Source organism: Pinus tabuliformis, chromosome 6, assembly GCF_031772625.1.
Source record: "Pinus tabuliformis cultivar Carrire ecotype Pingquan chromosome 6, CPIR1, whole genome shotgun sequence".
In the NCBI taxonomy this organism is placed as follows: Eukaryota; Viridiplantae; Streptophyta; class Pinopsida; order Pinales; family Pinaceae; genus Pinus; species Pinus tabuliformis.
In genome coordinates this window covers 600,561,834-600,578,754 of record NC_142292.1, presented here as the reverse complement: position 1 = coordinate 600,578,754, position 16,921 = coordinate 600,561,834, and positions in this window count along the sequence as shown.

Sequence of the window (16,921 nt, the reverse complement as noted above, 5' to 3'; positions counted from 1 at the left end):
GTCATCCTCGACAACATGCCATCCTAGTAGCCATCCACCAAGATCATCAACAACTGTCTCACCCATGATGTCAACTCCCCCACATACTGCAACCATCTCTGCAACATATGTAGAACTACCATCTCCATCATGTCTCGTCTCGGCAACCATCTGTCACCAAAATCACCATACCAAGGTCTACACCCCATCGGTATGTCATACATTAGAAATCATCTCAATCCATGATCATCAACCATCTCGTTGCAATCTCCACATGCTACTCCACATCGTGGAAGGTTGGCCCTTCCATCCAAGCTACATGCTTTCTGCAACCTCTCGTGTCGGCCTCATCATGTGTCGTCCTCATGTGAACTGCTACCATGATACTCCAACATAATGCTAACACATCTCTGCACACTTCGCGACCCCATGTTTGAACTAGTTGGGTAGCTAATCCAACCGTCACGCTAAAACCATGAGAGAGAACATCCTCATGCCATCATCAGTTGCTTCTCAGAACATCTCGTCACATCCTCAACTCGATCAAGAATCCATATCCATACAAGTATAAGCCATGCTCAAGTCCATGAAGTAGTCCTCATCTCATCTGCAACATGTTGTCCATGATGTTTGGTACTAATGTACCACATGAAATCAGCCACATCCACCCCAACATCATCATCCATCTGCAAAACATCCATCTCCTCAAAGTGAAGATATCATCTCTCAACCCGACCCTTGATGTGCCACATCCAGGTCCGCGAAGCTACGTCCATCACATCTGTATGTGCCATCCCTCAAGTCTTCCATAGAAACAAGTATATACCTGTCTCATCTATCCATGTGCTGCCCATGATCATAGATCAATCAGCTCCCATGTGTCAAAAGTGGTTAAGTCTTGGCTCAACCCATGCCCAAGTGCTGCCACCAAGGCATCATCATCTTTGTAACTCCATCACTCCAAAGTGTCTCATATCAATCCTCCACATCAGGTCACTCTTTCAAGCCATTCCCATACATGTACTTGAAAGTATGCACCCCATCCTGCATCAAAGTATCTGACCTCAGCTCCTCAATGCATTAAATCCTCCAAGTCCACCATATGTGAAGTCCCCAAAAGTCACGACCTCATGTCATCATGAGCTCCATAAGCCATCCCCAACCACCATCTTAGCAAGCATACAAGTCTCAGCCCAAAGGTCTCTACAAGATGCCTCAGCTCTCCATGTAGTAGGAATGGTCCATAGTCTGCTCACAACTCCATCCAAGTCCATGGCCTTGTTATACATAAGTAAACAACCTCTCCATCGGTCCATAAATAATAAGTTTCCATCTCACACCAACAAATCGGCCTGCACAACATCCCTGCCTTGGGACTCCTCATTGGAAGCCCATAAGTGACACCTCTATAAGTGCTCCTGCATAATGTCCCTACATAAGACTGCCATGCTCCATATCTCCAACCTGATGTCCATGACTAAGTTGCCCACGTAGTCCCACCAAGTAGACCCATCACAACAATTGGTCATCCTCATCCAAGTCTGCTATCTTCGGTCTAGTGAACTCGGTCACCCAACCATATCATCATCACATGAGTCTCTCCATCATAGCTCCCCCCACTAAAGGTTCCACCAAGACTTGCTCTTGGTCTCGGCCATGAGAAGTCCACCCAAGTATCATCATACCCAAGTGTGTGCCCTTCAATCTGTCCATGAGTCATGCCGGGCACTTAGCCAATTCTCCATATGGCTAAAGCAGGACCCATTTCTCTGCAATGATCATCATGTTCCTCCCTTGTCACGAGCCTTTGTACCTTCTACCATAAGGTCACAAACAACCCCAACAAGTCCTGCAATAGTCAACAATCCTTACTTCTCCATACAAGGTCTCATCATAGTCATCCATGTTAAGATCCTCCCTAGCATCGACAAACTGACTTTGCTCTTTCCTGCATATGGTCCATCTACCAAATGCTCAAATGAAACACAAGTATCAATAGTACTTACATCATCATGAGGCTCCTCCATGTGAGTATCCTCATCCATCCATGTTTGCAAACTGCACGACCCTGATCCAACTTGATCAACCTCAAGTTCATCCTCCATCGTTGTCACATCTGCAACATCCTTGATCATCATGGCTTCCTCTTCCTTGTAAGCACAATCTGCAACTTCATCTTGCTCCATTGCCCAACCAAGTTGAAGAAGTTCGTCTTCAACATTCTTTTCCAAGACTTCAAGCTTCTCTTGAATCCGGGGATTCTCTTCTTTCATCCGCTTCAACTTATATAAGGTAAGCAAGAGCTTCCCTTCACATTCTTCCAAACCTGCCATGCCTTGTCGTTCAGCTTGGCCCAAGCACAAAGCTTCACCTCTGCTAAACCTGTTTTACGATTCCCCAGCTTCACCAAGTTCCCTGCAAAACTTGGACCAACTCTAATACCACCTGTCACACCCCTACACCTGCGGTAGTCTTTCAACCTCTTATAGCGAGGTGCGGCACTACCAATCGTTTTCTTTTCACCAATACTTACGATTGTAGACTATGCCTAACATTCCACTTATCCTACTTAGTTTGTGTTTCACAACCAAGTGTTATTAATGTGTTCCTTTATACAAGTGAAAGCCCATAACATTCACTTAACAACGTTATACAAGAGAAATGCACAATAGTATAAAGGGAGGGGAAACTCCCTGCAATATGAGTCTGCCCAAATCAATATATATAATATTCTTTTACAAGTACAGTTAAATCTTGGGAAACCCCAAATTTACACTAGCCAATTTTCAACTTCGGCAAACTCAGTTGCCTAGCTCGTCGGCACCTTTGCACGACTCACCAACCCTTCGTTAACCTTGTCGCACAATCATGTTGTTTTCCCAACTTGGGCACGCCTTGTCATAACCAAGTCGCCACACACGGGCGCCTCCGCATGAGTCACACCTCCGTTCACAATCTCAACACTTCACACCGGCGAGCGACTCTGCCAAGTCTCCACCGTTTACCCTTGCATGATGGGTAGGCGCTCACCCGAGCTACCCAAGAACCCGTGCCAAGTCGTTGCACAACCCGAGTGCCCACGCCTTTGTTCAACTGTCGGGCACTCCTTTGCACAACCAGGCGCCCACACCCGTGCATGCTCTACTCTTCGACTAGTGGGCGCGCCTCCACCTGCGCCCTCACCCAAACCAAGACAATGTGTTCTCCTCGTGTAGCCTCGCCCAAGGTTGGGTGCATCATCATGCTACGACTTCCCTTTATTTGCTACGGCTACCTCTTATGCCACACACTTCTCCTTTGTTGGATGAGTGAATATTGAATGATGCAAATGTATTCAATGCGTGTTTGTTTATACGAGTGGCAAGGTGAGGTCATGGCTACCCAGCCGACCTCCCCATGCCCTCAAACTCCATCACAAACACTTCTAAACATGAGTCTTCCTTCGTTCCAAATGCCCACAAGTCAAGTGATATGTTTGATGGTCAGCCTGTGGGTGCTCCTTCACACTCCCACGCATATATAAACTCCTCGCTGTCCTCCTACGCACTTGTATTATAACATAACACCTTTGCATGCTAAGTCGAGCTCACACTTTCTTCGTTTGTCATTGCACTTCAAGCCGGGAGCGCGTTCAAGGACTGCAGGTCCTTACACTCACCCTGCCACGTGTCGTAGGATGAATAGGATCGCTGCGACAACGCCAAAACCATTACCACTTTGAGGGCAGCGCGATTAGTCAAAAACCGCCTATGAGGTGGTTTTGCAATCTGGACCTTGAAGTGTGAAACCACTAGATGCTGAATGACTTGGTTCCCCTTGCAAATATAAAACTTCCTTGCCTTGGTTAGGATATTGTAAGGGTGAGAGTGTTCCATCATGCAATGACTTATGGGAATTATTTGAGATCTTCATCATGCTTGTACCTTGAGTCTGGGTGACCAGACATGGTTCTATTCTCTTCAACAAAATTTGCCCAAACTAAAGACACATCCAAGAAAGAATCAAATCGAGCTAGTCTCCATGGTTTTGAGTCTAAACACATCCCTATCTTCTTCCGCCTGTTCGCAGCATAGAGCTCTCAGTTTGCTTGGACTCAACTCCTGCCACTTCATCGACACATTATTCTCTGTGCAATTGACTCCCTAGTTGGCCAGAAGATCCGCCAGCTTCTTTGCCTTTCTGCGAACATGGTGGAAACTGATAGTGCGCAGGCCCTGAAGATGGCTTTGAATTCTTTGGAAAATCTGAATTAGTTTCTAATGCTTAGATACTTTATCCGACGCAGTTCCATTATGAATTTTTTGCATTGAGTTGATAATTAACTCTGAATCTGCCTCTATCATGACATTTAGACAGTTGTCCTGCTTTAGTAAATCCAGACATTGTTCCATAGCCATTAGTTCAGCCATGTTATTGGTGGCTGTACCTAGGTGGCAATGGAAGATGAAAACGATACTTCCCTCTGCATTTCTGAGGACAACTCCATACCCTGCTGTTCCTGGGTTTCCTTTTGAAGCCCCATCAATGTTGTATTTTAAATAGCCTTCTGGAGGAGGATGCCAAAATTCCTTCTCCATGTCTGACGAGATGATCTTCCTATCAAGGCCTAGGAGGGTGAGCCCCTGCATCCCCAGCTGCCTGAGAATATTTAAATCTGCTTCTGAGGGGGGATTTTTAGGGAAGTTGCGAATAGTGGTTCTCACAGTCTCCTTGAGCTGTTTCAGGATTATCTCCAGCAGGTGTTGAGGGGGATTTTTTTCCTCCTTAAAAATTCTTTTGTTCCTCTCCTTCCACACGTTCCATATGATGAAGCTTGGTGTAAGAGCCCACGCTGAGTTAAGAATTTCATTATCCGAAATTTTTTTCCTCCAGTTGATGAGGGTACTAATGATGCTGCCTCTATCTCTATCAGATTGTTGAAAGATAGTAGCAAAAAAGTCCCATAACCAGGATGTGAAAATGTAATTGTTGAGTAAATGTTCCAAGGTTTCTTCTTGAGCTTCACAGAGCAGGCATCTTGAAGGCCCCTAAACACCTCTCTTCCTTATGTTATCCCAAGTCAGAATTTTCTTGTGATAAACAACCCACATGAAGAGTTTTATTTTCATCCATCCTTGATGCCTCCAAAGGTTTTGCCAGATTTTTTCCAGACCCAGGAGATCCAGCTCAAGGAGAATGCTTTTTGCTTCCTTAAGATTAAAGGTGCCCTCTTTGTTATTTCCCCATCTCAGTTGGTATTGTCCCTCTGCCACTAAGATCTTTGTTTGCTCTACTATTTTCCTTAGCTCCTCTGCTTTAGTTTTCAGGAGATTGTTATTTCTGCAATCTATGTTTCTCTAGATTCTCCACTTATCCATAAGATGAGAATGTATCCAGAAATCCTTAACCTTTGTTAAACCTTGGGAATCTAACTCCTATTTAAGATCAAGGAAGTCTTCTTTTACCAGAATTGATTCTTGCTGCCACTTATCTTCCCAGAAAAGAGCAAGATTTCCTTCTCTGATTTCCCAGAAGCTATTCTCTTGTACTAGTCTTCTATTCTCCCAGGCTTTGTTCCAAATATAAGAACCCTTTATATTTCCTGACATTCTTATAAGATCACTGTTCTGCCAGGAACTAGCATATTTTTCTTTCCAGATATTTTCCCATTGAGTCTCTAGATGATGGACCCAGCACCACCAAAGTTTGGCCCCTAAAGCCTTACTAAGAATCTCTTGGTCATCCAATCCTAGCCGTCCATGGTTCTTGGGCTTACAAATTTTATCCCAAGACACCAAGGCCCATTTCCTTTTAGTCTCCTCCTTGCCCAAAGGAAGTTTCTTTGAATATTTCTAAATTGCTGAAGGACCCCTTTTGGAGTTGGGAGGGCTAATAACATGAAGATAGGGATTGCTTGAAGCACTGCTTTTGAAAGAACTAACCTGCCAGTAAGGTTTAAAGATCTTATGGTCCATTTACTGACTTTGTCCTGCAACTTGTTGATCATAGGTTCCCATAAACTTTTGAGCATTGGTTTTGTAGTTCGAGGGACTCTTAAACATTTTGAAGGAAGGGAATCCCTTTGAAAGACAAGAATTTTGCAGATGTTTTTCTAAATAGCAATATTGGTATTGAAGAAGAATATTTTTGATTTGGAGAGATAAACTTCCATACCTGAAGCCGAGGCAAAAATATTTAGAATTTTTTTGTAGTTTGAAGCTTCTTGGACTGTGAGGAGTCCCTGCAGCATGGTATCATCTACAAATTGTTGGTGAGTTAGGGCCTGCCCATTATCAGTAAGTTGCAGACATTTAATGTTTCCTGATGATTTTGCCTGCTTTATAGCTCTCCTCACTCCTTCCATCATGATGATAAAAAGAAAGGGGGAGAGTGGGTTACCCTGTCTGAGGCCTCTTGAGGGACTGAAAATCTCTGAGGGAGAGCCATTGACCAATATAGAAAAACTGGAGGAGGTCACCAGTGCCATTACCCATCTGACCTAGATGTGATCAAATCCAAATGTAATCAACATTTTCTTAAGGTAGACCCAATTTACCTTGTCATAAGCTTTTGAAATATCTAATTACATGATCATGCCTGCCTGCTTCTTGCTAGTTAAAGAGTGCACCACTTCTTGCGCTTGAATGATGTTATCCAGAATTTGTATGCCTTCCACATACCCTGATTGCTCCCATGATACCAGGACCAGAAGTAAAGGCTTGAGTCTATTAGTCACAACCTTGGATATAATCTTATAGATTATGTTGCATAGGGCTATGGGTCTATATTTATCCAATGTATAAGCAATCTCCTGTTTGGGGATTAGGACGATGAAGGATGTATTGAGGGCTTTCAGAATGGTTTTGTTTGACCTGGAATCATCCAAAACATTCAAAGTGTCTTGCTTAACAATATTCCAGCAAGCTTTGAAAAAGTCCACATTGAAACCATCCGGGCCTGATGCTTTGCCATTCTGCATGTCTTTGAGGACATCACTTAGCTCCCCTTCCATTACTGGTCTATTAAGGTTGAAGTTGTCATCTCTAGATACCAGTTTCAGTACATTACTAGTTATTCCCTAATGGATTGCTCTCTATCTAAATTTTTCTCTTGTGTTATACCTTGGAAGTGGTGGACTAACACAGCTTCTATAGCTTTATGGGAGATCTGCAGTTCCCCTTCTTCATTCTTGATCGAAGAGATGCTAGTGTGAACTCTATTGGCCATGGTAGTTCTATGAAAAAACTTAGTGTTGCGTTCTCCTTCTTTTAGCCATTGAACTCTGGACTTTTGTGTCCAAAATATTTCTTCTTGTTTACATAGATTCTCCCATTCTTGATAACGTTTATCCACTTGCTCACTGATATCTTTATCAAAGCATTCCTTGATTAGAGCTTGGTTGAGAACCTACATTTTGTTTCCAACTACTCTCTTTTCTTCAAAAATATTACCAAAATCCTTCTTGCTCCATTCCTTAAGCTAGAATTTGATGTGCTTTAGTCTTTTGTGAAGAAGATACATTCTGGTCCCCTGAATCTACAAGTCCTCTGACCACCATTTCTCAATGTTGCTTGAGAAGTCTGGGTGTGACAGCCAGATATTTTCAAATCTGAAAGGTTTGTTTCTAGGAGTGCCTATACCCTTGATTTCCAATTGAATTGGCCAATGGTCTGAGCCTCCAAAGGGAAGAACTCACGCTATTACCTCTTTACCATTCAACATAAGATTCTCAGAGATGAAGAATCTGTCTAGCTTTGAGGCAACAAGGGCAACTCCTCCCCTCCTATTATTCCAAGTAAAGAGGCCAATATTCCAATTAGTGTCAACAAGGTTTATGTTTTCAGAAAAGGTTTGGAAAGCCATGGAGTCTTTACTTAGAGATCTTGTTCCTCCTTTTTTCCTCTGAAAGGGATTTAATCATGTTGAAATCCCCTCCCATGATCCAGGGTATATCTGCATGTTTGTTTCTGAGATCCACCAGGGTATCTAGAAACTTGAGTTTGTCATCTATTCTCCGAGGACCATAAACATTTGTGACCAGAAAGGTGTCCCTTTCTCCTACCGGTTGAATAACAACCGATAAGCATGGAAAATTTTAGGGGCTAATGTTCGCCCAGTGGGCTAATTTTCCATGATTTTTCCAAAAAAAAGATTCGCCAATTTCTAATTTTATAAAAGACGATTCGCCCAAATTTTAGAATATAAAATTAAATTATAGAGAGACTATATATAAAATAATTATAAATTTGATTAATTTTACAAATATATCAATAAACATTTATAATTTGCATATTAGGGATTAGTGAGATTCGCCTATGTTTTAAACTTCAAGAAAATTTTCCATCCTTAAAATTTTCCTTGCCGATAAGTAATTTCTGGAAGCCTCAGCTTCTAGAATTCCAATTTTGTGGGGATTCCATAGAGTGAGTATGGCCCCTACTGTATTCACTGCTTTTACTTCTAGAAACTCATAGCTGCTGAGCCATTTACTGTGGATTTGTCTTACCTTTTGAATGGAACATTTCGTTTCTTGGATGAAAATTATATCCGACGTTTCTTGTTTCATTCTATTACTAAGAATTCTTTGCTTTCTCTTACTCCCTATACCTCTAATGTTCCAAGATGTCAACTTCATTATAAAATATTTGTAAAGGAGTAGCTGGCTAGATCTTTCATCTTACCTAAATCAATCATCAACTTTCCACACTCCATCAAGAGTTCATTCTTCTTTTTCCTCCCTCTTTTCTTGCCTGGGTTTCTAGTAGCTAGTCCCAGCGTAGTTTTCATCATTTTCACCCCTTGGTTGTCCTACTTATCTATGTTGTTCCCTCGCTCTAACTTCCCAGCTTGTGTTTTCCATAGAAACAACTATTGTATTATGTTGAGTTCTTCTTGAGGTAGTGAATCCACTCCCCCTGTAGTACCCTACCTCAAGAATCCTTCTAGATCTAGGTTTTCTTTGTCAAGAATTTCTAGTAGTTCATGGTCCTCTGGGTCCGTATCATTTTGGGTTATTTCCTGATCCATTTCTTGTTCAGCATCTCTCATAGTGGCTTCTTTCTGGTACTCATTATTTTGTGTTTGTTCCAGGTTTTTTCCTTCTCCTTTTCTATAGAACTCCCTTCCATTGCTTGATCTTCTTTAGTAATCTCTTTCGCTTCCTGAAGCACCTGAAAACTATTATGCCTGAACTGTTGTCCTTCGCGCCATTGATTTTTTGGTCCTCTTTTACTTCCTTTACTTCGTTTAACCACTTTCTGGAAGCTATCTGATTCTTTCATTGTGTTGATTCCGCTTTTTTTATTTCTTTGTTGAGCGGATAGTCTCTGAAAAGATGTCCATGTTCATGGAATTTGCGACATCTGAATGGAATGTGCTCATAATCTACTATTTGCACCCATTCTTCATCAAAAACTTCCAAGATTATCTTCTCTGGTAGAGCTCCTAATAGATCCATTTCCACACATATTCTAGCTAAGGAAGTATATTTTCCCCTTCTAGTGGCTTCAGAGGCTTTAACATAGAAACCTAATTTATTGCCTATGGCTGCTAATGATTCATTTTGCCAATAATCAAGAGGTAGAGAGTAAAGCCTTACCTAGACTGGCACTGAAGTAAAAGTTTCCTTTTCTGGAACAAAGTTCATCATCCATGGTCTCATGTAGAGCCCCGCAGCAGCATAGAAGTAAGGCCCTCCTTCAAATATTTTGTCCTTGTCTTCAATATTTGTGAACACCACCATAAAGAAACCCTTAGACCCGAGATGAAGATCTATGCTCCCTTTAGGTTTCCAGTGGTATTTAATCCACGACTATAAAGCTTTTTCAGTGGGCCATAGTTCCATGAACTTACAAATGATGGCATATGTACCCATGTGCTCCTTGTGCGCCTGCAGCTTTGGATTATTTAAAATAACCCTGGGAGTTATGTCTATTTTGGGTTTGCAGAGTCCGTTGCTTCTCTTGTCCTCAGTTTCCTGTTTTTTGTCTTCTGCCTATTTTTATTTTGTGCTATGTTGATCCTCTTCTATGGGTTCTTCTGTTCCCTCTTCTGTAATTCTTTTTCCTTCCACCCCTGTTTCCCTAGAATTTTCTAAAGGCTTCTTTCCTCTACTGGCCACGACCTCCTTGTAGGAGGGAGTGGAGCCCCCTCCTCTACCGCCCTTCATAGAGCTCTTTGACTGCCCCTGTTTGCGTTGAACGTTGTTCGCTCTTCGCTGTCGAGGGCTATCCCTATTTTCTTTAGTCGCAAGATTATAGATCAAGTCTACATAACCTTCATCTATACAGAGCAAACATAATAATCCAAACTATGCAAATCATGCTACTATGTTAGGTCCCTATAATACTCAAGGTTATTGTTATTATCAAGATTCAAGGGGAAAACAAATTCAAGGATGTAGCTTATATGGTAAGACATTTAAAATGTATAATTGATTAATGTTAAAAAATTCATTTATGTACAATATAATTGAACTTTTACTATTTCATGTTACAAGAAAAAGTCAAATCTTCTTAACCGTGAAGATCAACTATTTATAAATGATTGTGAGTTCATCAATATTGATAATTGGCAAAAGATGATAGCTATATGTCTATGATGTTTAATTGAGTAGATGGAAAGAGTCATAGCCAAATACTAAGTTATGATGTTGTTGTGAGAAAACTAACATATGAAGACAAAGAAGCAAAAGGAGAGATAGTTAACATTTATCGAAAACCACAGTTATTGATTAACTCTCTTATAGAAATATGTTCAAATGAAGGAGATTGGGTTCTGGATTTATTTTCTGGCTCAAGTTAATTCTATTATATGGAATTGAATTTCAATATGTTATTTCTTAATTTATATGTCATTGTACTAATTTACTTCATTATTTCTTTTGTGCTTGATAATTAGGTACAACACTAGCATGTTGCCTTCAAAAAGGAAGAAATTGTATTGCCATTGAAAAAGATCCAATACAGTGCAATTTTATTCAGCAAAGAATTAATGCTCTTCAATTTCTTCCAGATGCAATGCAAGAAATTGGGTTGAAGAAAGGGGACTTTAGTGAATCACGTGTGGCAAAAAAGGCAAAGAAACCCCAACCACCATTACACGGAATGATTGGAAAGGCATACTTTGGGAGATTCGCACACATCAAAGATCCATTAGAAAGGAAAATGAGAAAAATGAAGCAGAAAATATTGTGGAAGAAGACAATGATGAAACTCTAGAGGATGAAGAGTTTGGATTATGTGACAATGTTGATTAAATTTAAGTTATGCTTGGAAATCAAGCTCATTTTTTGTAACTATTAATTAGTTATACATGTAATGTTTTGACTTTGACATTTTATGAAAAGAATAAGCACTCAATTAAGGTTGTTATGCGTTCAATATTTGTATTATGTGATTTTCGTATTAATTTTTATGGTAATCATTATTTTTTGAAAAAAACAGTGATTTTTTTTTTTTTTTTGACATGAAATTCATAAAAAAAAACTATTATTTAACCATTTGTAGTTAAAATTTTCCTATTAAATTGTGATTTTGACATGTCATTTCTAGCAAAAAATTATCAAAACATGTAGTTTTTAGTTACATTTATGTTAAAAATGGTTATTTTTATGTCAATTGTTAAAAATTATTGTTTTTTAGAGACAATTATTTCATGTGGATTGAAAAATTAATTAATGATGTATAATTATGTAGAATATCGAAAATTCAAAATATCGACCTTCTTTAAATATACAAAACAATAAAAACCTCGCTACCAAAAAAAAAAAATGAAGAAGAAGACCACTTCAAAATTTATTAAATTTAGAAAATAATTATTTACATTTCATACATTATAAAATTTAAAGTAAAAAAAATAGGTCTTTTAAAAAAAGAGCCTGATGCAAAATTACCACTTTTCAAAATCAGCATGAAAATCACTACCATTCTAAAACGCAATGTACATAAAAAAATTTAAAGTGCCAAAAACTATGCTCTAAAAAAAACGTGTGCGTTCTGCATCACCCCTTTTCAAAATCGGGTCACTTTTTTGCTATCTCTACAAAACGGGTAACAACATTAGTTCCCGTTTCAAAGTTTACATTGTTATTTCTCTTGGTTCAAAATCTAGCTTTTATAACAAACATGGAAAATATTTCCTGAACAATAAACCTCGAAACCTGGTATAATTTGTCACAATCTTGCATGGTAACAGGGTTAAAAGATAAATTGTTGAGTTTTCTGAGTTAATGAAGAAATTATTAATCCTTTTTCCATTTTCTATGTATCACCAAAAGAAAAATAGAAGTAGGGCATGTTACATCTATCTAACAAGAGATCCTATTAACCCCATCTCTATAATTAATTGCAGTTGAATCCTTGGGCTACTTGATATATATCACATAGAGTGAACAAGGTTTAATCAAAGGCACTCCCCTCCCTAAACAAGGAACCGGGTAGCCAATTAATGGGAATTTTGCAGATGATTCCTCACATCTTGGAGGAACATGAATGAGTGGAAAATATGATGGACTGCCTTCAAACCTACCCATCTTTAGGATCATGAATTCAATGTGTCAAAACACAACCAAGTGTTCCAAACAATGTTTGTGAGACCACACTGGTTTGTTAGTTGATCAACTCTCATCCTAAATTCAACAGGGTCAAAGATGTAAACTCATTGGTATCCCCTTCAACTTCCAGGCTTGACACAAGAATATTTTGGACATGGTCATTCATGGAGTGGAAAAGTAATTCAAAAATTGTTGACCAAGGTAATGGCTAACATTACTAGATTTCAAATATGAACTAAGGTTCTAGCTGCTACCCCATCTACATTCATCATGTTGGGGTTCATCATCTAATGCATAACAACGTCATGAGAAATCTCTCCAAAAATATATGGGCTAATAAGGGAGGAGGAAAAGGCTTCCATCGCATCAACAAGAACACCTATTGCATCCGAGGAGACATGAGGTATAGGAATCATCAAAGCCTATACCTAAGGCTCAAGCCTTATCTTTTCTTATTTACTGTGGATTCTTTGAAGTTCAAAAATGGGTTTTTAGAACAAACATATCCAATCTTTGTGCACAAGTACTTCACCTTATTGACCACAATCTTAGAACGTTCATTCATAAAGGCATTTTATAATTCTAAAAAATAGAGTCAAAATATTACAGTTATATGGGGGTATTTATATGAATTGGTGGTTCTAAAAAATGTATTTAATAAAAATAGGGGTTTTTATTGGAAATATGTATTGGTAACGGGGTTCAATAGAAGAATTTTCGAAGAAGACTAATATGCTAATAATATATTCCCAAGGGAGGGCTGAGATTTTAGGGGTGATTGTTCTTAGATTTGACACCATATATCAATGTTTTCAGGAGGATAGATTGGAGATCAATCATCATATTCTAAAGCTGAGATAATATGTATGTTTCCTACAGAAATTTGAGGCCAAATTATTTGTGTTGAGAAACATCATTAAAGGGTTTGGAATTTCTGAAGGAGGCTAACATTCTGTATCTTCTTTTTGAGTTTATACCAGTTTATACCAGTGGGATGAGATTGGTCAAAAGTTGTCACCAAGTGAAGCTCCAGTTTCCTTGATATTCCTATATTGTAATAGCTTTCTAAATTAAGCAATAAAATTAATGATTTCCTCTCATTTCCTCTTGTTTTAGTATTTCCCTTACTGTGCATGCTAAATGTTTGATGAAATTATTGCACTCTCATTGTTTGTAAAAAATTGTTAAAGAAAATTTATTTATGAAGGAAAAAAATGCATAATTTAGAATTGGTACATCACAATGGTATGAGAACATGCTCCTGGACAACTGTGGAACTTGAATATATTGCAAATGAATTATGGAACTAGAATAAAAAAGTCTAAGGTAACTAGGAAGAAAAAAATATTTCCAAATAAAAATTTCAAGACTATAGCGAGGCATTCATAATGGTAATAGAACTCTTGGAAGCCTGGGTATCATCAAGGGTTTCCAAGAAGGGAAGAAGTAATGACAAACCTGAAGTTGATACAAGCAGGACTAAAGGCTTAGTACATTTAGTTGAGAAGACAAATAAGGATGAAGACATGGAAGCAGTTGATTCCGTAGAGGATCCAGATGTAGTTGAAGCTTTGAAAAATCCATTTAGAGGGAGCCAAAAGGTAAATAAAGGTATGGGAAAGATGTTAAATCCTACAAAAGAGACAAAACCTATATTTGAAGGTGAAGTCTAAGATTGAGATATCAAGGACAAATTTGGAGGAATTTTGCCTATTGAAGAAAAGTATAGGACAGACGAATTAGTTTCATTATTTGTTGACCAAAATCCTTCTACTCAATTATCTGACAACACAATTATAGTTTATGATCGAGGCAAGGGAAGATATACACTTAAAATGTGAGGTTGCAGTCTCTCTGAGGATTTCTCAACTACGGAGGTGGGCCATTCTATAGACGTTTTGGAGGCAAAGAAGCTAAAGTCCCATAATCCACAAGAGGTGGATCATTATACACAAACACTACAAATTTTCCCAATCTTGCAAGTTAAGTGGCTCATGGTTTCTCAACAAATGCAAGAATTAAAATGATATGGTAGTACATGATATCAAAATAATGGAATAAACTCTAAAACCAACATACTGGAACCCATTCCTAAGCAATCAAAAAGGCCTGACAGTCTAAAAAATTGCAATGGTTTATTGGAAATGAGCATTGTGAAAATGAGTGATGGCTATGTGAAACTTTGGAATATTAATCAGGAAGAAAGTGATCTTCAGTTTCCACCAGGCTCTGCATTGGCTACTTGCATCCAAATCTACAAATTATAAAATATATTGTGACAATCTTCGAAAGATAAAAACACCATGGTGCATTTTGGCACATCACGGGAAAACTGTGGATAATATCAAGTCTCTTGATTCAACCAACCTTGCCTTACCTTCAACTGATGGTACACTCAAACCTTGGAACCTAGAAACAAGTACAAAAAGTGTACATTACATCCCTATTCTGACATACTCTAGGCATAAAATGAAAAGAACCCCATGGGGCTTTTTGCTGCTGATAGGTATAATTATACTGGTTCAAAGTCAAATGAGGTGTTTGTCTATCATGAATATTTTCTAATACCAGTGGCATCTTACAAGTTTAACTATGTAGACCTAGTGAATGGTCAAGAGGTATATGATGCCAATGGGAAGTTGGTTTCCTCTGTGTTCTAAAGAGGGTAGACCCAAATTTTGGTTGCATCACCACTGTTAACATCTAGAGGACTCTATTACACTTCATTTTTAAACTATATTGGATGTAAGGTGAAAATAATACTTCTTGCAACTCATGCAGTTGTCAAGGCATATGTATAATGTTGCATGAAGATCAAGTTTGATATTACAGAATATCAGGTATTTGTACCATTTTTTTCAAATGACCCAACCCTCCTTGAACAATGTTGGATTGGGCTTCTCCAAAATCATACACTTCTACATATGTGTGTGTTCTCAAAGGAATACAAGCTATTCTAGATGGCACTCAATCAATAGCCATTGGATCGGTTGTGCTACCATATCTACATGAAGTCAGACCAATTATTATTTAATCTAGTGTTTTGGATGTAGCCCCAACGAAGTTTGGGAGTGGAAACCCTTACACCCAAAATACCAAAGAAATGAATTCATTGGATACTAACACGTTTGGTTGGATCGTGGTTCAATTGGAAATAAAAGATTTTAGTTTTCTTTGGGGCCTTGCAATAATGATTTTGTGTGAGAAATACCATCCAAAATCATTACCATCATCCAGCTCCTACATCTACATTATAAATGGAAAACTAGCTAAAGACATCCATACAAATGTAGACACCAAGTTTCTCTTAAAAACAAGAATTTGATGACAGATCCTTGTGGCCTTATGAGCAAATCTAATCATTGTCATGGCTCAAGGTTTTTTTGGATGCAAATTAGCCAACGAAGAAGCAAAAAATTGTTACCTTTCTATTTTTCTCATCGTTGTCCTCAAGAATATTATTTGCGGTCACCTTGCCATGCGATTATTTGCTTTTTGTTGATGCAAGGGCTGAAGCAACTTGTTAATCCTGAAGTAATAGGTATCTTGTGAAAAATTATAGTGGTGTTTACTGAAGGTTCTTGGCCCTGTTCAAGGCCTATTCTCTGAAGTTTTATTGACACATTTTTTTGGGAGTGAGACTCATGGCACCCTGATATAACACAATTCATTCTCAAAGAAATAGGGTATTAATTATGAAGTTCAATTTTGTTTGAAATTCCTTGGGTTATATCTTTGTGGTTTCGGCCCTCACTAGGGAACAAAATCTCTTCACCTAAAGGATTTTCTATGTCACTGTTTGAGATCAAGTGAAAATAAGAGCTTTGGAAGCTCTGATTTGGAATCTAAATTATTAAGATTTGTTGTCTTGGTTGGTCAAACCTGGGCATGTTCTCTAGTTGTATCATGAAAAAAACACTATGATCTGAAGCAATAAACCAAGTTCCAAACCTTTGGATAGCAGTTTCCCTAACTCATAAACCAAAGTCAGGATCTATAGTCAGGATGCAGCCTTGGTCCAGACAGTAAGACAATAGGCTATATATTCTCTGTGGAAATCATGATAGTGATGACAGACATAAAATCTCTTCAACTTCAATCAAACAATCACCTTCAATAGACCTCTTGAAGCTATGGTGAATGATAATTCTTATGTTAGCACTTCCTTTCTACAACAATTTGAAATCACAAGGATTTGTAGTTCTGATAGATTATATGTTGAGACATTATAGTGAGAAAACTAGTGACAGACCCTGGAATATTTGAATGCATAATTGTTGTGACAAGAAAATTATATTAACTACGGAGACATCAAATATCTCCTACAAATAGAAGCATATCAATCTTCTCCACAGTAAAGGAATCATTGGAAGTTAAGAAATACCACCATATTATTCTACAATAATGTCT